The 26626-nt window shown below is 46.1% G+C and overlaps 1 protein-coding gene and 1 long non-coding RNA gene across 2 annotated transcripts in view; one reads left to right on the top strand and one right to left on the bottom strand.

The window, feature by feature from the left end:
* Positions 1 to 26626, bottom strand: part of LOC115480450 — a 49896-nt gene that overhangs the window by 10863 nt on the left and 12407 nt on the right. The window lies entirely within an intron of this gene.
* Positions 7526 to 26004, top strand: LOC115480451. The gene is made up of 3 exons (XR_003943825.1): positions 7526 to 7635; positions 19276 to 19278; positions 25992 to 26004. It is a non-coding gene; the product is annotated as an uncharacterized LOC115480451 (long non-coding RNA).

Below are 26626 nucleotides of genomic sequence, written 5' to 3'. Positions count from 1 at the left end.
GAATTAAACTAACTAAATAAATAAGAAGAGGCTGAAGGTGATATACAGAGCTGACCACAGAGGGGTGCAGGGTGCCAGGACACTGCTGAGTGGAAGAGTAGCTTAATGGTTAGTGCAGTGGGCTGAGTTCAGCTCCTTGTAACCCTGGGCAAGTCACTTAACCGTCCTTTGCCCTGGGTACAAAACGTAGATCATGAGCCTACTAGGGACAGAGGAAGTACCTGCATATAATATATGTATAAAACACTTTGTTGTACCACAGAAAAGCAGAATATCAGATCTATGACTATTTACTATTGAATGTGGTTCTGAAACTGACAAGAACTTATAATGTTGAGAAAAACATTCCGCAATCTGGTACAATCCACTGTACTCACCCACGCTGACTACTGCAACAGCATCTTCATTGGATGTAAAGCCCAAATCCTGAAAAAGCTCCAAACCGCCCAAAACACAGCAGCCAGACTCATTTTGTTAAATCACGATTTGAAAGCGCAACACCACTCTGTGAAAAACTCCACTGGCTCCCCATCAAAGAACGAATAAACTTCAAAGTTCACACACTGATCCACAAGATCGTCCACGGAGAATCTCCAAGCTACATGACCAATCTGATCAACCTTCCAGCCAGGAACGGGTCCAAATCTTCTCGATCATATCTCAACCTTCATCTTCCCACGTGCAAAGGTCTCAAATACAAAACCTACTACACATCCAACTTCTCCGTTATAGGTAGCCAACTCTGGAATGCCATACCAAGATTCATCCGAACAACCAACGAACATCTACCCTTCCGAAAGCTGCTGAAAACATGCCTCTTCAAACAAGCCTATCCAAACGACCCGACTTAATTTACAAACCTAATCCACACCACTAACAGCACCTATACCTCTATCCCCCCTCCATATCTCTTCCTCTTGTCCTACACTATAAAACCACACCATAACCCTTCTATCCTTCAAATGTCTTATTTCTGTGATATTCTGTAACCCATAATTTGTAAGCCGCACTGAACTGGCTATCGAACGGGAAAGAGCGGGGTATAAATGCAAAATAAATAATAATAATAAAATAACATAGGGCCGAAATGGTCACCTCTATTTGCCCTTCTTCTCTCACCAAGGATGTCCCTGGAGGTATAATTGGGAGTACTGGGGAGGATTTTTATTATATTGAACAGTTACATCATTAGTCACCTTTGAGATGCTACTGTACCACTGGCCAAAATTAACTCCTGAAAGCAGGAAACCTCCAACCAGTGTCACTGAACATCCCGATACATATGGGGTACAGAAAATTAGGAACAGAGAGGGGGACATGCCATTGCATGCATTACTGTATTACTGTGTTCGATGTATGCATGTATTTTTATTTAAAATAATTTACATATTCTTCATCTGTAAATTCTAAGTGGATTACAGCCCCAAAACAAACAAAATGCAAAATAGGGAAAGGAGATGGGATTTGATATACTGCCTTTCTGTGGTTACAATCAAAGCAGTTTACATACTATATACAGGCACTTATTTTGTACCTGGGGCAATTGAGGGTTAAGTGACTTGGACTCCAGAGTCACAAGGAGCTGCAGTGGAAATTGAACCCAGTTCCCCAGGATCAAAGTCCACTGCACTAACCACTAGGCTACAATAGCAACATCCTATATAGAATCTCAAATAATAGCAACATTCCACATGGAGGGGCATAAATGAACGGGGGACGACCATCTCTAAGGGCGCCCATCTCTAAGGACGTCCCGGCGAAGGGGAGAGGAAACCCATATTATCGAAACAAGATGGGCGTCCATCTTTCGTTTCGATAATACGGTCGGGGACACCCAAATCTCAACATTTAGGTCGACCTTAGAGATAGTCGACCTAAATGTTGAGATGGTTGACCTTACAGATGGTCGTCCCCGGTTTTCGGCCATAATGGAAACCAAGGATGCCCATCTCAAAACGACCAAATCCAAGGCATTTGCTCATGGGAGGAACTAGCATTCATAGTGCACTGGTCCCCTCACCAGTGGCGTAGCCAGTATGGGGCCACGGGGGCCTGGGCCCCCGTAGATTTGCCCCTGGACCCCTGCCGACCACCCTCTCGACCCTCCTCCCCCCGCCAACCCGCCATCGCCTACCTTTGCTGGGGGGACCCAACCCCCGCCAGCCGAGCCAAGGTCCTCTTCTTCCCAATCCTGCGCAAGGCTTCGTTGTAGTCTGACGTCCTGGGAAGAAGAGGAAAGACCTCAGCTCGGCTGGCAGGGGTTGGGGTCCCCCGCCAGCAAAGGTAGGCAATGGGGGGTTGGCGACGGGAGGGGGGGTCGAGAGGGTCATCGGCAGGGGGGGTCAAAGTTGGTGAGGGGGGGTTCAGCAATGGCGGGGGAAGTGGCAGCGCTTGGGGGGCTAAAATGTGCCCCTCACCTCGGGCTCTGGACCCCCTCCCACTGAAATCTGGCTACGCCCCTGCCCCTCACATGCCAGGACACAACCGGGCACCCTAGGGGGCACTGCAGTAGACGTCACAAATTGCTCCCAGGTGCATAGGTCCCTTACCTTCGGTGCTGAGCCCCCCAACCCCCCCAAAAAAACCCCACTCCCCACAACTGTACACCACTACCATAGCCCTAAGGGTGAAGGGGGGCACCTACATGTGGGTACAGTGGGTTTCAGGTGGGTTTTGAAGGGCTCACATTTACCAGCACAAGTGTAACAGGTGGGGGGGGGGGGGGTGGGCCTGGGTCCGCCTGCCTGAAGTGCACTGCAGTACCCACTAAAACTGCTCCAGGGACCTGCATACTGCTGTCATGGAGCTGGGTATGACATTTGAGGCTGGCAAAACATTAAAAAAAATTTTTTTTAGGGTGGGAGGGGGTTGGTGATCACTGGGGGAGTAAGGGGAGGTCATCCTCGATTCCCTTCAGTGGTCATCTGATCAGTTTGGGCACCTTTTTGAGGCTTGGTCATGAAAAAAAATGGACCAAGTAAAGTCGACCAAATGCTCGTCAGGGACGCCCTTCTTTTTTCCATTATCGGCCGAGGATGCCCATGTGTTAAGCACGCCCCAGTCCCGCCCTCGCTACGCCTCCGTGAACTTTGGTCGTCCCCGCACCGGACTGCAGTTGAGGGCCCAAAATTGGCTTTCGATTATGCTGATTTGGGCGACCCTGAGAGAAGGACACTCATCTCCCGATTTGTGTCGGAAGATGGGCACCCTTCTCTTTAGAAAATGCCCCTGATAGTATCTCAAATAGTAACAACATTCCATGTAAAATCTCAAATAGGGAAAGGGAAATGATATACTGCCTTTCTGTAACTACATTCAAAGTGTTTTACATAGTATATACAGGTACTTATTTTGTACCTGGGGCAATGGAGGGTTAAGTGACTTGCCCAGAGTCACAAGGAGCTGCAGTAGGAACTGAACCTGGTTCTCCTGTATCTTACTTTTTCTGTAATTCATCTTGTGCCTTCCCTTATGATAGGGATTCCCAAACCTGTCCTGGGTGTATAAGTGGTCGGTGGCTCAGCTGTTTGGGGAGGCTAAGGTGGGTGGGGCTAAAGAGTAGGCGGGGTTAGGGTGGGGTGGAATGGAATGGAATGGAGTGTGATAGGGCAAGTTAAAATCCTTTGTGGTAAGGAGGTAACACCTACTTTTTAAAATGAGCGTGCACTATTACTGTCTCTCTTTGTTAAATTGTACAGCGCTGCGTAACCCTAGTAGCGTTCTAGAAATGTTAAGTAGTAGTAGTAGTAGTGGTTTTCAGCTTGGTTTGGTTCGTTAACGATGTGCAATGATGTGGGATATGTCATTGACATTTTGTTCCAACAGAAATCAGGTACCGCATTCAATTCAAGCTTCTGCTACTAACCTACAAATGTACTCGATCTGCAGCCCCTCCTTACCTCTCAACCCTCATCTCCCCTTACGTTCCTACCCATAACCTCCGCTCTCAAGACAAATCCCTCTTTTCAGTACCCTTCTCCACCACCGCCAACTCCAGGCTCTGCCCTTTCTGCCTCGCCTCACCCCACGCGTGGAACAAACTCCCCGAGCCCATACGCCAGGCCCCCTCCCTGCCAATCTTCAAATCTCTGCTTAAAGCCCACCTCTTCAATGTCGCCTTCGACACCTAACCTCTACACCTCTACCCAGGAAATCTAGACTGCCCCAACTTGACATTTCGTTCTTTAGATTGTAAGCTCCTTTGAGCAGGGACTGTCCTTCCTTGTTTATTTTGTACAGCGCTGCGTAACCCTAGTAGCGCTCTAGAAATGTTAAGTAGTAGTAGTAAATCCACAGAAGCAGAGAACTCTATGGTCTCACGAGGATACCCAAGTGAATAGGGAAAAGGCGGGTGATGGACCATGGGTTCCAAAGATGAGAGGCACAATGTTATGTTTAAAGATTTATTGATCAAAAGACTCTGAAAAGAGCATAAACAAATTAAAAACTAGGTAATGTTATATAAGGAAGCTTCTTAAAACCCCTAATAGATTAATAATGAATAATGGTGGGTAACTCTTATCGGAAGCATGCAATTGCTAATGCACTATGTAAATTGGTATGTAAATATACATTACGTGAAATCTAGAAACCTAAAGTCTCGGATGCATAGTGAATACCACAGCTATTGAACATAGGTATGGAGAAGACCTTCATTTCATAATGATATGTGATAAACTGAAGCACGTGGAAAGGCGTGGTGTTTAAGACTGCCCAAAAACAGCAGCCAGATTGATATATGGTAAAACACGATTCGAAAGTGCTAAACCCCTACGAGAAAAGTTGCACTGGCTCCCAATCAAAGAACGGATCAACTTCAAAATCTGCACTTTGGTCCACAAAATTATCTACGGGGTAGTCCCAGGATACATGACAGACCTCATAGATCTGCCAACCAGAAACAGAATCAGATCATCACGATCATACCTAAACCTACATTATCCAAACTGTAAAGGGCTGAGATACAAAACAACTTACGCATCCAGCTTCTCCTACATAAGCGCACAACTATGGAACGGACTCCCAAATGCTGTGAGAACAATCCGTGACCACTTAAACTTCAGGAAATCACTCAAAACTCACCTCTTCAAAAAGGCCTATCCCACCGATCCAACATAAATCCCCGCACCCAGCAACACAGCGTAACTAATGATCGTACTGGACAATTTATAATCTTCACTTCCTTCGACCCCATGACGCCTGATCCACACCTACCTCATCTGACCACAATATAACTTTGTATCTGCTACCAACCGAATTGGCGAACGCCTCTACGGTACTATGTAAGCCACATTGAGCCTGCAAATAGGTGGGAAAATGTGGGGTACAAATGTAACAGATAAATAAATAAAACTAATCTTATCCTGCGATACTGAGAATAAGTGCTGCAATGCTGGGTCAAAACATAAAATAAAACCCTCAAACTGCAAGATCTTGAAAGCCAAACAACTAGGATAAGATTACTTATATAAGCGCGGGGTACAAATGTAACAAATAAATAAATATCATTTTAAATACTACATCTTTTCACGTGCTTCAGTTTATCACATATCATTATGAAATGAAGGTCTTCTCCATAACGTATGTTCAATAGCTGCAGTATTCACTATGCATCTGAGACTTTAGGTTTCTAGGATTTCACGTAATGTATATTTACATACCAATTTACATAGTGCATTAGCAATTGCATTCTTTCAACAGAGTTACCCACTGTTACTCTCGCTTAGACTATTGCAACTTGCTTCTCACAGGTCTCCCACTTAGCCATCTCTCTCCTCTTCAATCTGTTCAAAATTCTGCTGCACGACTAATATTCCGCCAGGGTCGTTATGCTCATATTAGGACTCTCTCAAGTCACTTCACTGGCTTCCTATCCGTTTCCGCATACAGTTCAAACTCCTCTTATTGACCTATAAGTGCATTCACTCTGCAGCTCCTCAGTACCTCTCCGCTCTCATCTCTCCCTACATTCCTCCCCGGGAACTCCGTTCACTGGTTAAATCTCTCTTATCCGCACCCTTCCTCCACCGCTAACTCCAGATCCGTTCCTTTTAACTTGCTGCACCATATGCCTGGAATAGATTTCCTGAGCCATTACGTTAAGCTCCATCCCTGGCCGCCTTCAAATCCGGGCTAATGGCCTACCTGTTTGATGCTGCTTTTAATTCCTAACGACCTGCTCGTAACCTTTATCTTGTCTTCTTCTCTTCAATAGTCCCCTTTCCTTATGTGTCCTATCTGTCTGTCCTACCCTTATCTTTATTTGTCCTGTCTATCCATCCTGATTTAGATGTAAGCTCTTTGAGCAGGGACTGTCTTTTCTTCATGTTCAATTGTGAAGCGCTGCGTACGACTGGTAGCGCTGTAGAAATGATTTGTAGTAGTAGTTACTCATTCATCTATTAGGGGTCTTAAGAAGCTTCCTTATATAACATTACCTCGTTTTTATATTTTTTTAATGCTATTTCAGAGTCGTTTCATCAATAAATCCTTTAAACATGATTGTCCCTCTCGTCTTTGGAACCAGTGGTCCGCCTTTTCCCTATTGACATTTCGTTGGCATGTCATGACAGTCCATTCCTATCATGCATCTCTTGAGCAGCAAGTGGGATAGCACACCTGACGTTTTTGATCAGTGAATGATCTAGGGCCAGTGTATGAGGAAACACAAAATCCAGCCCAGAACAGCTGCCATTAGAAGAGAGAACAGGCAGAAACGGCTGTGTCTCAGAATGAGAAGAAAGGGAGCAGATAATGGTGGACTGCCCAGAGGGAAATCACAGATAACATCTGATACAAATGTGTCGTCAACAGGCAGCTCTGCAGACTGCAGATAAAAGGGTTTTTGAATGCACAACAGCTTCTAGATTATAATAACTGAGTGCTCATTACTATGGCTTTGAGGCCCGATGCACAAAACCTAACGAGCCCACAACTTGCGTTTAAACTGGTTCCAGCCAGTTTAAAACGCAAGTAGTTCACCCGGGCATGCACTAAGGGCATTTCCCTGCCAAGGTAGCAGGCAACGAAAACGGAATGCAATGATTGAAAAGCTATTATAATGAGCTGCAGTACCGTTTTTCCGATTCCCTACCATAGGAACCCTAACGAGATGTCTGACTCTTGTTAGGGCTCCTGTGAGGGAATTGGAAAGGAAAAGGGCCCCCAAAAAAGGTAAAAAAAGAAAAAAAAAAGCAGGAGCGCAGGTGAGGGGCATCTTTAAGGAGTACTCTCCTGCGCTTGTGAGAGACGTTTTTTTTCACAGTTTTTTGCTCTGCCGGCGCTCGTGGTTTTTTTCTCCCTTCTATTTAGTCTTCGCCGCGAATTACCCCTCCACAGCGAAATTTTTCTATTTCTGGTTGCCGAGCATGGGACGTCCCTTTAGATTGGTCCTCTTCCTGGTCTTCAGCCAATCAGAGCGCGTTTCGCTGACAACAGCAGCTAAGCCCGCTTTGATTGGCTGAAGAGACCAGGAAGAGGAGCCTAATCTAAAGGGACGTTCGATTCTCCGACTCAGGTACCGAAGGACTAGAGAATGCAAGTGAGCTAAACGAGTAGCTCATTTGCATTCCTATCGTTGATGCATTCCGTTCCCTACGATTCACTATGGAATCAGTAGGGAACGGGAATTACCATGTCTTTAATGTCTGGGCCTGAATATTGGGTGTCTGTTGAGGGGGTGGGAGTGGGGGGGCTTAGTAACAGGCCCTAAAAACTCTGGAATCGTTGCGGAGAATGTGGAAAGGCGGTTAAACTTAGCGGAGTTTTAAAAAGGTTTGGATGGCTTCCTAAAGGAAAAGTCCATAGACCATTATTAACTGGACTGGGGAAATCACTATTCTGGGATAAGCAGTATAAAATGTTTTATATTTTTTGGGGATCTTGCCAGGTATTGTGACCTGGATTGGCCACTGTTGGAAAGGATGCTGGGCTTAATGGACCTTTGGTCTTTCCCCAGTATGACAATACTTATGTACTTTATTGTCACAATGATGAAGCATCTTCTCCGCTCCTTTAAGTGGCACTAAACAGAGCAAAGATGTGGTTAGGACTGAATGGTCCCCAGATGAAAAAACGAGATGGGTCCCTTATAACACCATCGCTCCCAAGGTAGTAAGGACCAGAGTGGGGGGACATGAAGATGCACATTTCCTAAAGCTGACATATTACAGTTATTAAATCCTTTATTCCTCCTTTGTTGCTAGGCATTTCTTTGGTCTGGTCTCTCTTCACTTTTCTCTGTTTTTTTCTTACTCTCCAGTGCCTCCTGTCCTCTTTCTTTCTCGGTGTCCCACAATCACCTTTCTGTGTGTCCTATGGCCTGTCCAGCATTGCCCTCTCTGTCCCTATCCCTATCCCCCCCACATGTTCAGCATCTCTCCTCTGTGTCCTCTCCCCACTTTGTTCCACTTTGCCCCTCTGTGTTCCGTCCCAGTTCCCTCCATGCCACTATCTATTCTGTATCCCTGTCCCTCCATGTCCAGCTTCTATCTTCCCTTTCTCCTGTACCCCCACCCCTGCCTTCCCTCCATGGCCCTATCTCTCTGTATCCTGTCCCTCCCATGTCCAGCTTCTCTCTCTTCCCTTCTCCTGTACCTACCCCTCATTCCCTCAATGGCCACTATCTCTTCTGATCCCTGTCCCCCCATGTCCAGCTTCTCTCTTCCTTTCTCCTGTACCCTACCCCTCTTCCCTCCAAGGCCAATCTCTTCTGTATCCCTGTCCCTCCCATGTCCAGTTCTCTTCCCTTCTCCTGTACCCACCCCTCCTTCCCTCCAAGGCCACCTCTCTTCTGTATCCCTGTCCCTCCCAGTCCAGCTTCTCTCTTCCCTTCTCTGACCCCACCCCTCCTTCCCTCCACGGCCACCATCTCTTCTGTATCCCTGTCCCTCCCATGTCCAGCTTCTCTCTTCCCTTTCTCCTGTACCCACCCCTCCTTCCCTCCACGGCCATTCTTCTGTATCCCTGTCCCTCCCCATGTCCAGCTTCTCTCTTCCCTTTCTCCTGTACCCACCCCTCCTTCCCTCCACGGCCACCATCTCTTCTGTATCCCTGTCCTCCCCATGTCCAGCTTCTCTCTTCCCTTTCTCCTGTACCCTACCCTCCTTCCCTACACGGCCACCATCTCTTCTGTATCCCTGTCCCTCCCATGTCCAGCTTCTCTCTTCCCTTTCTCCTGTACCCACCACCTCCTTCCCTCCACGGCCACCATCTCTTCTGTATCCCTGTCCCTCCCCATGTCCAGCTCTCTTCCCTTTTCCTGTACCCTACCCTCCTTCCCTCCACGGCCACCATCTTCTGTATCCCTGTCCCTCCCCATGTCCAGCTTCTCTCTTCCCTTTCTCCAGCACCCCACCCCTGACCCCTCCCACCCTCTATCGATCCATCATCTGCCACCCTATCTCCTCTGGTCGTCTCTCTTCTCTCTGTCTCCCACCCCCTCAATCCAACATCTGCCCCCTCTTTTCCTTCTTCTTTCACTCCAGATCTCTCTCTCTCTTCCTCTGTTTCCCTCAAGTCTAGCACTGCCTTCTCATCTGCCTCCTTTCCAGCCACTTCGGCATCTCTCTCTTCCCCCACCCCCACCCCCCCCAAACCTCCACACACTGCAACATGGACTGCGACAGAGACAGCCTGAAAGCTGCCACATTGGCCAGCAGGGCCTTTCCTCTACCACGTCCCATCTCTCTGATGCAACTTCCTGTGGGTGGGATGCAACAGCGGAAAGGCCCCGCCAGCCAATGCGGCAGCTTTATTTATTTATTTTCGTCAATTTATAACTGTATCTTATTGCAACTGCAAGACAGAACGGTTTACAATTTGTAAAGTAGAAAAAGAACAATACAACATTATATGTACAGTTTAGACAAACAATGGAACTCCAATCATTACAGGAAAGCACAGCAAAAACCAAAATTAGCTACATAAGATAAAAACAGTGTAGATCATGATTTAGTGTACAGGAAAACACCGCAAATACAGAGTTGAGTACATAGTATAAACTACACAAACATAAACAGTACAAATTATGTATCTGCCGCAATCCCTTTGCTGGGCTCGTTCAATGGTAGCTACGCCTCTGAAGCAGAGAGGTAAATCCATTTATCAATACCTATCCTGAGTTTGTGTGCCTAATAGCATCTTCGACCAGGTCTAGTCATGGTATGACAGTCCATGGGGTGAACTGTGATAAGGGTCGGATTTAAGATTCTGGCATCTGTAGGCGAGACCAGATAGCAGATGCAGGGGGGAGGGGATATCAGAGGAAGGTCACAGTTGTGCCCCTCTGAAGCATGCACACAGCCCTAAAGTAAGCGAGAACAGGCTCCTCTTGGCTTGGGTATTTGATGCTTTCAAAATTTGGCACTTTAGGCAGTTGCCTAAGTTGCCTGAGCCTAAATCCAGCCCTGACTGTCATTGTAGTTGCCAACTATAACAAGGAGTGGTTGATCATGATAATTGTAGGGGGTCCTTTACTAAGTTGGGATAAAAATAGGTCTTAGTTCTCACTTACCCGGGTCCTTCCCATGCACTAAGGCCATTTTTACCAGATTTTCTATTTTTGAATTCATGGCCAAGCACTAATATTAAAATCCCGATGAAGAAAACGATCACTTACTTGTAGTTTCCACTCGAAGAATAGTGATCAAAGCCCACTTACTAGTATGTTCAGGAGATTTGAATCAACATATCTCTGGGGAGGAGGAAAAAGAGCCTCATTGCCAAAACCAAGATAATATTCACAAGACCAATGTAGTTCCAACTTACTTAGCTCGGCTATGCTCAATCATCGGCTCACACAAAAAACCTCCAAATCCACGAGGCACTTGATATTCTTTTATAATGTCTTTTTTATTTTTGTTTTTAATTTTTAATCTTAAAAGTCTCTTCTCTGAACTCCTGAACAAATCTAGCAGGGCGGTCAACATCTCCATCTGTATTTATAGCCAGCATTCAGCTTATTTCACAAAACGAACATTTGAGGGACTGAGGGAGACTTATCTTATTTTGGACTGTATAAAAAAGCGGGCTTAGATCACTACTATTGCTATTTGTGTTTGAATGCTCATTGCGAATATTATCCAGAGAAGCCTGCCAGTTGGAACAGCACCTCCAAGACCAGAGCTGAAAGCCTCGTTCTCCCTTCGCCTTGTATTGATTTTATTTCAACCCAAAAGTCTTTCAGACAATCAAGTCACATCCTTGCCAGCTGGAGATTTTTTCAAACCCACTTTTTGCTAAAACCTTTTCAATAAACTGGAAAGTGGCATCTTTCTATGAAGCGAAATCCCTTCATGTGTACTGATAATGAGTGGTGAGCCTGGATGCCAGATTCACACTGCAACATGGGAGCTGTCTGTGAGAGGAGCGACTGGAACCAGGGACCCCACATACTGGGGGTTTCTGCCTTTAACACAGAGACCTACACTTACACAATTGTACTTTTGAATGTGTTTTACTGAAGGACATAAAAGCTTCAGTCACCAAGGTGATGCTCTCAGGTCATCCTTGCCTGAAAGGCTTTCAAAGTTAACAATGCCTGAAAAGTAATGGTAAAAACCTAGCACTAATGAAATGGGTTCATTCCTTTCCTGCCCAGCGGCAGCCTTCCATTAGCAAACAAAGACTGCTACCGGAACTGTGTTGAACACAATCCCTTTTCTCTCTGCCCCTCATATACATCCCAACCCCGTCCCATCGATCAAAAATGAAATGGCTTTCACAAAATGAAGCATAACCTTTGGAACACTGGACAGTTTTGCTCTGGCAATTCTGTCTCACCAGGGTGACAGTAATAAGGACATGAGTCAGCTGTTCTAAATGTTACTCTCTCCACTTGGGAACAATCCAGAGGAGAACGGGCGGGCGTGGGCTTCAGTAAAAGCAGTGGCCAACCAGAAACCAGCCTGGCAGGTGACTCTGAGAAAGCTGCAGCAGATTCTGTCAGACACGTAATCTGGACAGCATAGGGAGAGGGTTAAGGGAGGCATCAGAATGAATATTGAAACTATGTATAATCTCTCTCTGACAAAAAGCAGGACATTAATGATTAGAGAAAGGGAAGGGATTTGAATACTGCCTTTCTGTGGTTACAGTCAAGCGGTTTACATATTATATGGGCATAACCAGCAGAAGAAAGGAAGTGTTGATGCCCCTCTACAAGTCGTTGGTGAGGCCCCACTTGGAGTATTAACATCATAACGTAGAGGGGCATAATCGAACGTGGGCGCCCATCTCTAAGGGCGCCCATCTCTAAGGGCGCCCGTCTTGGGGCCGGCCTCGGGAAGGGTGGAGCCAACCGTATTATCGAACAAGATGGGCGTCCATCTTTCCGTTTCGATTCATACAGTCGGGGCCGGCCCAAATCTCACATTAGGTCAACCTAGAGATAGTCGACCAAATGTTGAGATCGCCAGACTTAGAGATGGCCGGCCTCGGTTTTCGCCCATAATGGAAACCGAGGCCGGCCATCTCAAAACGGGCCAAATCCAAGCCATTTGGTTGTGGGATGGAGCCAGCATTTGTAGTGCACTGGTCCCCCTCATATGCCAGGACACCAACCGGGCCTCCTAGGGGGCATGCAGTGGACTTCATTAATTGCACCCAGGTCATAGCTCCCTTCCCTTGGGTGCTGAGCCCCCAAATTCGTCACCCAAAAACCCACTCCTCACAACTGTACCCACTACCATCTGTCTGTGGGTTCTTGTATATAGATGTTTGTATATAGCCATCGCTGATTTGAGACCGTGGTGTCCAAAAATTGACTTTTTCTGGGGAGTAGTCAATTTTGATATGATTGTAAGATGGTATGTATTGAAGGAATAGTAAAAATTGTTTCAGCGTTCTTCCTCCTCAGTCCAAATCATAAAAATGTCATCGATGTACCCAATATGCCAACCTTTTTATGGCTGAGCTGGAAGAGACATTTCTGAATACATACCAGACCAAACCCCCTAAAATACTACCGGTACATCGATGACATTTTTATGATTTGGACCTGAGGGGGAAGAAACTCTGAAACAATTTTACTATTCCTTCAATACATACTATCCTACAATCAGATTCAAAATTGACTATCCCAGAAAAAGTCAATTCTTTTGGACACCACGGTCTCAATCAGCGATGGCTATATACAAACCATCTATATACAAGAAACCCACAGACAGATGCAGCTACCTCCACACTCCAGCTTCCACCCTTCACAATACAAAAAGATCCATTATTTACAGCAAGCCACAAGATACCACCGTATCTGCTCTGACCCAAGGGGGCAGAGCAGACACCTTGAAATCCTGACTGCATCCTTCGAATGGAAAGGCTACAACCCCAAAATAATCTCCAAGAACATGTGCCTCCTCCTTCAAAACACTCAGGGAAAATCTGCTACAGTACAAAGACAAAAAAGCCACAGACAGAATCCCCCTTATAGTGACATACAACCCAGAGCTGGAAAAATTAAGAAAAATCATAAAAGATCTTCAGCCTCTACTCCAGGAGGATGAATTACGTGAAAGAGATATCCCATCTCCACCAGTGCTTGCTTTCCAACAGCCACCCAACTTAATAACACAAGCTAATCAAAAGTAAACTCCCAACACACAGACTCAAAAGAAGAGGAACGGCACACTCCTTGCATATTATCCAGCTACAAGCTATGCCAAAACATTTCACAGGACCCCCCAGTCATTCACAAAGGAAAAATTCATTCAACACAAAGGAATCGTTTACATGCTCATCTTCCAATGTGGTATACATCATCAGTGTAAAAAATGTGACGAAGATGCTATAATGGAGAAACAGCCCAGATGCTAAAGAGAAGATAGACATCACATGAAAAATGCCAGTATACCAGCCAGGATTCCACCCCTGGGGGGCAGCACTTTACAAAACCAGAACACTGTACCCAGTGATTTCTAGTAAGAATCCTGAAAGGTAACTTTAAAACAATACAGGAATGTAAGACCTTTGAAGTCAAAATGATTGATATTTTGACACCCACCAGACAGGACTTAACAAAGATTGGGCTTTCTAGCCCATTATAAACATAAAGTTGTATTGCTCTGTTTGTCACCCTCCTCTCACCTATCCACCCCCATCCTGTTAGACTATGACTGAAAGCTTTGATGTTCTCATGCATATCTCTGGTCTCTCACTATCCACACCCCACCCTGTTAGACTGTGACTGAAATGCTTTGATGTTTCACTTTTATATACTGTCATCTACCAACACTTGCTTATTTTCGATCTGATGAAGAAGGGCAACTTTCGAAAGCTAATTCAGAAATGTATTAAGTTATGTCCAATAAAAAAAGGTATATCTTATTTTCTTTCATGTTTTATTTCTATTGATTACCAGTACAAGGAAAGAAAGCCGCAGACAGAATCCCCCTTGTAGTGACATACAACCCAGAGCTAGAAAATAGAGAAAAATCATAAAAGATCTACAGCCACTACTCCAGGAGGATGAACTACTGAACGAGATATTCCCTTCTTTACCAGTGCTGGCCTTCCGACAGCCACCCAACTTAAAACAGTGAAAAGCAAACTCCCAATAGAAACTCAAAAAGAAGAAAGTGGCACACATCCTTGCAATATATCCAGCTGCAAACTGTGCCATCACATTTCACAGGAGCCCCCAGTCATTCACAAAGGAAAAATATTCAGCATAAAGGAATCCTTCACATGCTCATCTTCCAATGTGGTATATAGCATCCAATGTAAAAAGTGTGAAGAAGGGTGCTATATTGGAGAAACAAGCCAGATGCTAAAGACAAGATTTAATTTACATAGACATCTTATGAAAAATACCAGTGCCAACCAGGATGTCACCTCCGTGGGACAGTACTGTACAAAACCAGAACATTGTGTCAATGATTTTATGGTAAGAATATTAAAGGAAACTTTAAGACAATCCAGGAATGCAAGACCTTTGAAGTCAGAATGATTAAATATTTTGACACCATCAGGCAGGACTAACATAGATCTGGGTCTTCTAAGCTCATATAACCATAAAATTCTAACTGCTTTGTCACCCTCTATCCACATGCATCTCTCCCTGTCTTTCATCCACCCAGCTCCTGTGTTCACACCTTTCCCACCCCTCCCTCCTTTCTGTGAGACTGTCATTAAAATTGCTTTGATGTTTCACTTATATATACTGTTATTATCAACACTTGCTTATTTCTGATTTGAAGAAGGGTTACCTTCGAAAGCTAATTAAAAAATGCATTGTTAGTCCAATTAAAGAGGCATATGAATGCAGATGTTATGCCAGAACACTGCAACATATCTTTGGCATTTAAAGATGTGGTCCAGTTATTCCCAGGCCTTGTGGTATTTTTGTACACTGCGTCATTGCACAGGGAAAACAGGCAGACACCGGGATGAGCAGTTTCTTGTCCTTGAAGCTGTTCAGAGAATTAGAGGACATCCTCAAGCAACATCTGTCTCACCTGTCTGGTGCTTCAGCTGTAGAAAGAACGCATGCTGAGCTTTGGTGTTCTATTTGTTCACTGCAGGGCCAAAAGTGTAAAGCAGAAAGAAAGATATTTCAACCAATAAACTCTTGCAAGATATCAAGCTTATTGACTTTTATCCTAGAGAAACATACCAGGTCTCCTGTTCTGTGGTATCAGCCTTGACTGAAAACTTTAACCCAGATGTCTTAAATGGCCAAGTCACTTTACCCGCATTGAGCCTACTATGAGTGGGTAAAGCCGGGTACAAATAAAAAAAATGTGAATTCATTTTGCAAATGTGGCATATGTACAAAAATGTACATATGTACGGAGACAGGAAGGTGGTAGATACTTAGAGGACTGAATTGAGGTTGAAGGGGGGCAGACTCATGAATAACGTCAGGAAGTTATTTTTTCACGGAAAGGGTGGTAGATACATGGAATGCCCTCCTGCGGAAAGTGGTGGAGTGAAAACAGTAATGGAATCCAAACATATGTGGGATAAACACAAAGGAATCCTGTTTAGAAGGAATGGACGTACGGAATCTTAGCGGACATTGGTTGGCAACGCCAAGTAATTGGGAAGCAAAACCAGTGCTGAGCAGACTTCTACAGTCCTACACCCTGATCACAACTGAATAGATATGGATGGGCTGGAGTGTAAATTTTAAGGGCATCAAAGCTTCAGAACTTTTAGTACAAGAGCAGTGCCGGGCAGACTTCTACGGTCTGTGCCATGAGAATGGCAATGACAAATGAAACCCCGGTATACACATAAAGTATCGCATACCATGTAAAATGAGTTTGTCTTGGTGGGCAGACGGATGGACCGTTCAAGTCTTTATCTGGCGTCATTGACTATGTTAAAACACCCCAAAGCATGCAAAAATATCCACATTCAGAGTGTTTTTTTTTTGTACTGAAATCCCATTTGCAAAAAAACAATTAAAAAATTTTGCCTATTTCATGCATAGTCCACTAACATGGAAGTTTATGTTTATGGCTATTTGTTATTTGATATACCGTCTTCAGAACGAAAGGTTAAATCAGTGTACAAAATTAAATTAAAGTATTAAGAAAAGGAACTATAAATTCAAAAAAAAAGAGGTCAATCATGCAAAAGCTGGACACATACTTGACAAAATAATCAAAACCATTGAACTGAGCAATGTGTCAGTACCAGGATCTCGCTGCCAGAGCAGTTTAAAGGCAAGTCTGAAAAAAACGGGCAATGAGAAGGGATTTAAACTGTGGAAAGGATAGAACAGACCTACGTTCAGGGGAGGGGGGGGGGGGCATTCAGAGTTTAGGTGCAAGGAAGGCTAAAGCATGGGTGGACTCAATATCCACTAATAATCGATGTATGTAATTATATTAGAGGAAAAGCCTCAAAATCTAGAGGAACACTCTATCGTTGATAATATCAACATAAGGAGGTCCTCTAAATCATAGGCAAAAACCTCTTCTAAATATGGCTAATATGCTCAAAATACTTTTCCAAAAATATACCGTGTGAAAATTCACTAATCGGTTACTTATCTTTTTGTATAACAGTCAACAGACACTATCCACGGCCCAACCCCGGCCAAAGTTTCGAAATACTGCTCAGGGTCCGTGGTGTTGACTGAAAAAGATAAGGCACAGTCTCGTGCCTTATCTTTTTCAGTCAAACACCACGGACCCTGAGGCAGTATTTCGAAACTTTGGCCGGGGTTGGGCCGTGGATAGTGTCTGTTGACTGTTATACAAAAAGATAAGTAACCGATTAGTGAATTTTCACACGGTATATTTTTGGAAAAGTATTTTGAGCATATTAGCCATATTTAGAAGAGGTTTTTGCCTATGATGATTTAGAGGACCTCCTTATGTTGATATTATCAACGATAGAGTGTTCCTCTAGATTTTGAGGCTTTTCCTCTAATTATAATTACATACATCGATTATTAGTGGATATTGAGTATAGCTGATTTTTCTATTTCATATATTTTTAGCATATCCTTGCTTGCTCTTTATGATGTTTTAGATAAAGCATGGGTGGACTCAGTGGGCAAACCTTGGGGAGGGAAGAACCAACTATCAAGTGACCTAAGTGAACAAGAAGGTGTGTAGGGGATAACAAATGCGGAAAGATAGGAAGGAACACCAGAGTGTAGGACCTTATGGGTAATGACTAGAACTTTAAACCATGACCTGAGAGCAATAGGTAGCCAGTGCAACTCAAGAAAAACTGGAGTAATGCGATCATAGGCGCCGACTCCGTGGGTGCTCGAGCACCCCCAATATTTCACCCACCACCGGAAGTTCCCTTCGCCAGCCCAGAATTTTAAATCCCTCCCTCCCTTTGAGTTCCAGGGTCCTCCTCGTCCCCTCCCTCCCTCCAAGTTCCAGGGTCCTCCTCCCTCCCTCCCTCCAAGTTCCAGGGTCCTCCCCCCCCCTCGAGCTCCAGGGTCCTCCCCCCCTCCCTCCGAGTTCCAGGGTCCTCCCCCTCCCTCTGAGTTCCTGGGTCCCCCCTCCCTCTGAATTTTAAAAGTAATCTTACCTCGTCGGGGCTACGCTGGCAGCAGCAGTGAAAAGCGTGCAGGCTCGGCACTTCAGCCCTTCCCTTCTCTCAGCTCTGGTCCCACCCTCATTTCCTGTTTCCGTAAGGGCGGAACCAGAGCTGAGAGAAGGGAAGGGCTGAAGCACTGAGCCTGCACGCTTTTCATTGCTGCTGCCGGCGTAACCCCGACGAGGAAAGATGACTTTTAAAATTCGGAGGGAGGGGGAGGACCCTGGAACTCGGGGGAGGAACCCCTGGAACTCGGAGGGAGGGGGAGGACCCTGGAACTCAGAGGGGGGGGAGGACCCTGGAACTCGGAGGGATATCTAGATTGTAAGCTCTTTGAGCAGGGACTGTCTTTTTTGTGTATGGTATACAGCACTGCGTATGCCTTGTAGCGCTATAGAAATGATAAGTAGTAGTAGTAGGGGGGAGGGACCCTGGAACTCGGAGGGAGGGAGGGAGAGGGGAGGGATGGAGAGGGGGCCTGGAACTCAAAGGGAGGGGGACCTGGAACTCAAAGGAGGGAGGGGGGCCTGGAACTCAAATGGAGGGAGGGAGGGAGGGGGCCTGGAACTCAGAGGGGAGGGGGAGAGGGAGGGGGGGAATGCATCACCTGTAAAAAAAATTTTTTTTCAGCACCCCCAATCATTTTGAATGTGATCGAAATTCTTGGCGCCAGGGGCGTAGCCAGACAACAGATTTTGGGTGGGCCTAGGCAAGAAATGGGTGGGCACCAAGTGTTCTCCCCCCCCCCCCCCCCGGCACCACCACCCAAAAAAAATATCTCAGCTGGCAAGAAAACGTTTCTTTTCACCTTGACAGTCTGCAGCAGGCATGCGCTGAAGACTGAGCATGCGCGGGTGAAGGAGAGTAGCGTTTTCATTACCATCAGGGGGAGGTCTTCAGCTGGTGGAGTTGGGGATCCCCACCAGCTACCACTAAATGTGTGCTACTGGTGGGTGGGCCTGAACCCACTTGGCGCAGAAGAGAAGGCGAACAGCTGAATTTTTTCTGCAGTCGACAAATTTGGGTTTGGGCACTACCAGCATAGACAGTGTTACAGTAGATATGTGAGCTAATGAAGGTGTGTATAAGGGTGTTAACCTTCTGGAGGGGGTTTTAAATCTCAGTGAATTTGTTGATAGACCGGAAACGATAAAACCTTTAGAAATCCATTTTCACCACTTGAGACACATTGAGGGGCATAATCGAATGGGGCGCCCAAGTTTTCCTGAGGACATCCTCGCAGGACGTCCCCGCGAAGGGGCTGGGAAGCCCGTATTATCAAAACAAGATGGGCGGCCATCTTTTGTTTCGATAATACGGTCGGGGACGCCCAAATCTCAACATTTAGGTCGACCTTAGAGATTGCCGTCCCTAGAGATGGTCGTCCCCAATTTTCAGCGATAATGGAAACCGAGGACGCCCATCTCAGAAACGACCAAATCCAAGCCATTTGGTCATGAGAGGAGCCAGCATTCATAGTGCACTGGTCCCCCTGACATGCCAGGACACCAACCGGGCACCCTAAGGGGCACTGCAGTGGACTTCAGAAAAAGCTCCCAGGTGCATAGCTCCCTTACCTTGTGTGCTGAGCCCCCCCAAAAAACCCCAAAACCCACTTCCCACAACTGTACACCACTACCATAGCCCTTAAAGGGTAATGGGGGGCACCTAGATGTGGGTACAGTGGGTTTGTGGTGGGTTTTGGAGGGCTCACATTTATCACCACAAGTGTAACAGGTGGGGGAGGGGTGGGCCTGGGTTCGCCTGGCTGAAGTGCACTGCAGTACCCACTAAAACTGCTCCAGGGACCTGCATACTGCTGTCATGGAGCTGGGTATGATATCTGAGGCTGGCATAGAGGCTGGAAAAAATACTTATTATTTTTTTTTTTTTAGGGTGGGAAAGGGTTAGTGACCAATGGGGGAGTAAGGGGAGGTCATCCCCGATTCCCTCCAGTGGTCATCTGGTCATTTAGAGCACATTTTTGTGCTTGGTCGTAAAAAAAAAAGGACCAAGTAAAGTCGGCCAAGTGTTCGTCAGGGACGTCCTTCTTTTTTCCATTATTGGCCGAGGACGCCCATGTATTAAGCACGCCCCAGTCTCACCTTCGCTATGCTTCCGACACGCCCCCATGAACTTTGGTCGTCCCCGCGACGGAAAGCAGTTGAGGACGCCCAAAATTGGCTTTCGATTATGCCGATTTAGGCAACCCTGGAGAAGGACGCCCATCTCCCGATTTGTGTCGAAAGATGGGCGACCTTCTTTTTGAAAATAAGTCTGATGGTGTTCAAAAGACAGAGTCATAATACGCCTAAACACCATAAGGAAGAAATTAGCTTCAGTTGAGAATTGAAGAGCAACAGAGGAACGGAGGGGGTAGGGTGAGTGCCAGTAACCCAGCAGGCCGAGGTCTTCGATATATTAAGAACCAGTTATGCAAAGCAGCTCATTAATTTTGTGAAACCACCATTCCGAAATGTGTGTTCACAAACAGATTTTGGCCAGATGGATAACTACGCCACAATGAGATGTAGTCATCTTTATTTTCTGGATTCCGAAACAAATTTTCATACAAATGTTTGCTACTGATCTCATTTCAATTAGTAGTAAAGTTCTGCATGAACGAGCATATGCTGTCTTGATTTCAGACACTCTCCTTGTTGCCACCATTCCCAGCCCACATTAACCTGCCTTCCATCTATCCAGCTACACCCGGATCGAACCCTGCTGCATATCCTGATTTACCCCAGGTGTAGAGTTATCCCACCACCACCCATGTACCTTTTAAACAGCAGTTCTTTGTTGGCAGCGAGCTGGGACTGATAAATAGATTGTAAGCTCTTTGAGCAGGGACTGTCTCTCTTTGTTAAATTGTACAGCGCTGCGTAACCCTAGTAGCGCTCTAGAAATGTTAAGTAGTAGTAGTAGTACTGCTCGTGTCCACCCCACAGCCTTCCCATTGAAGTATTCAGAATTGTGTTGGTTCCAGTCTCTTTTCCAGTTTCCTTGTGTCAGTTTCTCCTATATTATTTTCTAGATTTCTCTTTCCATCTCTTCTCTTCTTCTTTTCCTTCTCTACATTTCTCTGCCACTAATCTTTCTTTTTAAGCTTTTTTTCTCCATTTTTTCCTTTCTGCATTTATATCTGCCCGTTTGATTTTACCCTAATTCTCCCTTTATCTCTCCCTCTTCTTAGTCTCCTCCTTTTCACCTCTCATGGACCTACCAGCTTTTCCCATCTGTCTCTCATCCCCTCCCAGTACTCTCATTGCCCCCTCTTTCTCTCTCCTTCCCTATTCTCTTATTCCCCTCCATTTTTCATCCACTCCCTAGTTCTTCATTTCCATCCTCTGTATTCACCCTCTCATCCCTTCACCAGCTCCAGCTCCATCCCTGTCTCACCTTCCTTCCCTTGATTCTAGACCATTCTTTTATCTCTTACTCTCTACCCCATCTCTTATTGCCTCTCCTTTACTATTTTAACCCCATTTCTACCCTCACTCAACCCCTTCCTCTTGTACCCTTCCCCAGTACCCCTATCCCTTTCAATGCATTTCATCCTCCCTCCAGTCTTCCAGATCATTCACATTACATTTCAGCCTCTCTCCATGTGTCATTCCCTTTTTTCTTACTCCCATTTCACACCCTCATTCATTCTCCCAACCCATCCACACCCCTCCCCCACTCACACCTACCAATTCCCTCAAAATTTTCTCTTCATCTCTCTCATCAATAATTCCCTGGTTTGTGCCCCCCCTCCAACATCCTCCCACTCAGTCACCAAATCCCAGTCATTTTCTGCTCTGTTCCTCTAACCTCATTCTTCTGCTCTGATCTCCCAACCCCTGAGTCCCATGTATCTTCTGCTCTGCTCTCCCACCCCTGAGTCCCATGTATCTTCTGCTCTGTTCCCCCACCCCTGAGTCCCATGTATCTTCTGCTCTGTTCCCCCACCCCTGAGTTCCATGTATCTTCTGCTCTGCTCTCCCACCCCTGAGTCCCATGTATCTTCTGCTCTGTTCCCCCACCCCTGAGTTCCATGTATCTTCTGCTCTGATCTCCCAACCCCTGAGTCCCATGTATCTTCTGCTCTGTTCCCCCACCCCTGAGTTCCATGTATCTTCTGCTCTGCTCTCCCACCCCTGAGTCCCATGTATCTTCTGCTCTGTTCCCCCACCCCTGAGTTCCATGTATCTTCTGCTCTGATCTCCCAACCCCTGAGTCCCATGTATCTTCTGCTCTGATCTCCCAACCCCTGAGTCCCATGTATCTTCTGCTCTGTTCCCCCACCCCTGAGTTCCATGTATCTTCTGCTCTGTTCCCCCACCCCTGAGTTCCATGTATCTTCTGCTCTGCTCTCCCACCCCTGAGTCCCATGTATCTTCTGCTCTGATCTCCCAACCCCTGAGTTCCATGTATCTTCTGCTCTGCTCTCCCACCCCTGAGTCCCATGTATCTTCTGCTCTGATCTCCCAACCCCTGAGTCCCATGTATCTTCTGCTCTGCTCTCCCCCCCTGAGTCCCATGTATCTTCTGCTCTGCTCTCCCACCCCTGAGTCCCATGTATCTTCTGCTCTGTTCCCCACCCCTGAGTCCCATGTATCTTCTGCTCTGTTCCCCACCCCTGAGTTCCATGTATCTTCTGCTCTGTTCTCCCATCCCTGAGCCCCATCCATCTTCTGCTCTTTCCACGGTTTCTACTCCATTTGACATTTCTTGTCTGTCCATGTCCACCATCATTCCTATTCCTCTGTGTCCATGTCCCTGTCCCTAGCCCTCCTCCATGTTCATCTGCTTCTTTGTTCCCATCACCCCTGTGTGTCCCTGTTCCTTCTCTTAGCCCCCTCTTCCCTTTCTCTCCTGCATCAAGGTCTGCATCACTTCCTCTCTCCCCTGCCTCCCCACAGTCCAGCATATCTCTCTTTGTCTCTTTCTCCATCTTTCTCTTCTTCCCCCTTCCTAGCATCTCTCTCAAGGCTCTAGTGTCTGTCTCTCCCCCTCTTGTCCCATTCCCTCTCATCCGATCTCTCTTTTCTCTCCACTCCACCCTCCCATCCGATCTCCTGCCAGCTGCCACCCTTGTATTCACAAATCTGTTTCCTTCCTTCCTCCCCCCCTCCCCCCATGGGAGCAGCATCTTTCCGTATTTTCTCTATTCCCTCCCTCCTCCCCCCTTGTGTAAAAAAATAGTCACCCAGCATTAGGGCTAGCCCTGGATCCCTTACCTCTGGAGATGGGAGGGGTGAAGTCATCGACATTCCCATAGGGACCAGCAGGGGATGCCATTAACATTCCCACACAGATCTCCACCCTAGGGAAGCTGTTCCATGTATTCACCACCCTTCTGTAAAGAAATATTTCCTTAAATACTCCCAAGTCTATCCCAGTTCACCCTTAAGTTATGACCCTTCCTTCCAGAGTTTCCTTTCAGTTAAAAGACACCTGCCTCTTGTGTATTTCTACCCTGGAGGTATTTAAATGTCTCTATCAGATAATCTCTGGTATACATGTTTAGATCTCTAAGTCTGTCCTCAAATGCCTTAGTTGAAGACTGTTGACTATTTTAGTAGCTGCCATCTGAAGGTCTCTATCCAATTAAGTCCTTTTTGAAAGTTCAGTCTCCAGAACTACCAAATGAGCTCCCAGCTAATACTTAGTAGGCATTACCGGGACAGGCTTGAACCTCAACATGTATATGCTGGAAGAGAGGAGAGAGAGGAATATGATAGTAACATAGTAGATGACGGCAGAAAAAGACCTGCACGGTCCATCTAGTCTGCCCAACAAGATAAACTCATATGTGCTACTTCTTGTGTATACCTTACCTTGATTTGTATCTGCCATTTTCAGGACACAGACCGTAGAAGTCTTGGCCAGAACTAGCCCCATTTTCAGGACACAGACGTTTAAATATCTCGGGGGCCTTAATGTACAGGAAGTGAGCCTTTTTCAAATGAAGGAAAAATCTGGAATGAGGGGGCATGCATTGAAGTTAAGAGGAAATAGGCTTAGGAGGAATCTAAGAAAGTATTGGTTCACATAAAGAGTGTGGAAGCGTGGAATGACCTCTCGGTGGAGGTCGTGGAGATGAGGACTGTATCAGAATTTAAGAAAGCATGGGACAAGCACATGGGATCCCTTAGGAAAAGGAAGAATTAGTGGTTACTGAGGATGAGCAGACTGGATGGGCCAGTTGGCCTTTACTGCCATCATGTTCCTATTTTTTTTCTATTCTATTATCACCTCATTTTTCCTGCTGCCTTTTTTGTTGTTCTTTTATCTCTATGCACTGAGCATCTTTCTGACTTTTGCCATCTCCTTATTTGCCGTTTAATCATCTTAAGATTAGATATGTTCTCGCCCAGATCTTATTCATGTTTTGTGCACAGAATACCCCACACCCTATACCACTCCCTTCAGTTTATGCATCCCAAATGCAAGACACTGCATTTTCTAACTTCAAGTCTTAGTCAATGGTGCATGCCAATTTGGATAGGCCTGAGCTGGTGGGATCCCCAAGCCTTCCCCCTTCCCGTGACCCCAAATTCAATAAATACCTGAGGTGGTGGGATTCCCGAAGCCTCGCCAGCTGGAAGGGGTCCTGCTTTGGTGCTCAGAACGCTCCTGTACTCACTGCAGTTGGCGGCACTCTCTATAGGCCATCACTATGCCAGTCCTCCTCTCTCATATGCATGTGCAAAAACTGAGCATGCACGAGAGGGGGCTGAATTGGCGCGGTAGGAGCCCATAGAGAGTGCCACTGCTGGCTGCAGCGAGTGTGGGAGCAGTCTGGGCCACAGGAGCAGCACCTCTTCAGCTGGCGGGACTTGGGGATCTCCACCAACTTTAACAAGGGTGCAACAAATTTGGGTGGGCCTGATGCAAAGTGGGAGAATCCAGGCCCACCTATGGATATGCCACTGGTCTTAGCTACTAAAGTCTAGACCAAGGTTGGACTCACGGTCCTTGAAAGCCTTTTCTGTCCTGAACCACAGCATTTCCAGTGCCTATGCCTCCTCCTTCTCCTGGCTTCTCAGTACCTGTCTCTTCCTCTGCCAGTCCACTCTCAGCTCTTCTTTCAAGCAGCTGGTTTTTAATTGCTGATGGCAACAACAGCTGATCAGTGGGCTGGCAGAGGAACAGAAATGTGATACCTGGAACTGCCATTGGCTGGGACTTGGGGAGGAGGTTGTAAAGAATAAAATATGGTGGATAGAAAGCATTTAAAAATGCACTAACAAGTAGTAAAGGGTGGAAAGAGAACTTTAAGATCATCAGGACATGTTGTTTGATATTCCATCTATAAATGAAGTTACGAGTGCGAGGTTCAGATCAAAAACGTTCTCGTGTGATGGCACCAGGGCTGGTCTTCATAGGCAGGGCGACAGGGGTGGTCACACATGGCCTCGCGCTCCTAGAGGCTCCGCATCTCTGGCACATCTGTCCTCCTGTCTCAAACACCTCCCTGCTCGTACCTTAATGTGCATCCATATTTCAGTAGAGCGCATCAGGCAGCAGCAGCAGCGATTTTCAGAACCTGTCAGCTGCTGAGCACAAAGCTCCTAGCTGCTGCGTCCCACCCCCTTTTGGTGTCACTTCCGCTTCTGCTAGGGCGGGATGCAGTAGCGAGGAGGCCCTGGGCTCGGCAGCTGACAGGATATGAAAATTGCTGCCACTGTCTGCTGCTGTCTACTGAAACATGGTGGATGCATATCAAGGTATGGGGTGAGGTGGAGTTCCGAGAGCTCTAAACCTTCTTTTAAACTGATAAATTATGGCTTATGGTGGTAGGCGCTGGTGGGTGTGGGTGAGGGTGGGTGGGTGTGGGCATGGGTGGGGGGCCACTGAACTGGTCTGCCCAGGGCCCTGCAATTGCTAAGACCGGCCCTGGATGGCGCCTACATGGTGGAACTTCCTTCCCAAGGAATTCAGGGCTGGAGAATGTTACACATTTTAGGAAGTTGTTGAAGACATGATTTTTATAGCTTGATGCACCTGAAAATGTTAACCTTCTGGAAGGGGTTTTAAATCTCAGGTTCTTAGTGAATTTGTTAGATTTGCTTACATTTCTATACGTGTTTTATGAAGGTGATTTTTGTAAATCTCTTAGAACAGGTATTTTTGTTTGTTAAGCAGTAAATACGAATTTTAATAAAGTGAAATAAATTGAGACAAATGTAAGAAAACCAACTGAGGGGAAGCAGATAAATCTGTAATTTATTTATTTATTTATACATTTGTACCCCGCGCTTTCCCACTAAAGCAGGTTCAAGTTCTTGCCTGCAGCTAGGGGGGTGGTAGCAGAAGTGTAGCCAGGTGGAGGTGGGGGGCATGGGGGGGAGCGGAAGCAGACTACTGACGGTGCTGGCGTGTAAACGTGACAGAGCATGTTAAAATAGGCACCGGTGCGGTCGACGTCTGTTTGGGGGAGCGGCCGCTCCCCTGGTGACCCACCTAGCTATGCCTCTGGGTGGTAGCTTACCGTATTTGTGGAGACAAAAAAAAAGATGATAGAAAAAATAAAAATCGTTGCAACTTTTGCTAAAGAAATACTTAAATCGAACCAAATCTGTAAATGGCTTTTAGCTAATGCAACGTGCATCAGTACAATAGTAGAGAA

The sequence above is a fragment of the Microcaecilia unicolor genome, chromosome 11 (genome assembly GCF_901765095.1).
Source record: "Microcaecilia unicolor chromosome 11, aMicUni1.1, whole genome shotgun sequence".
Classification (NCBI taxonomy): Eukaryota; Metazoa; Chordata; class Amphibia; order Gymnophiona; family Siphonopidae; genus Microcaecilia; species Microcaecilia unicolor.
The sequence above is the reverse complement of the archived record's forward strand: the minus strand, read 5'-3'. Positions and strand labels throughout refer to the sequence as shown.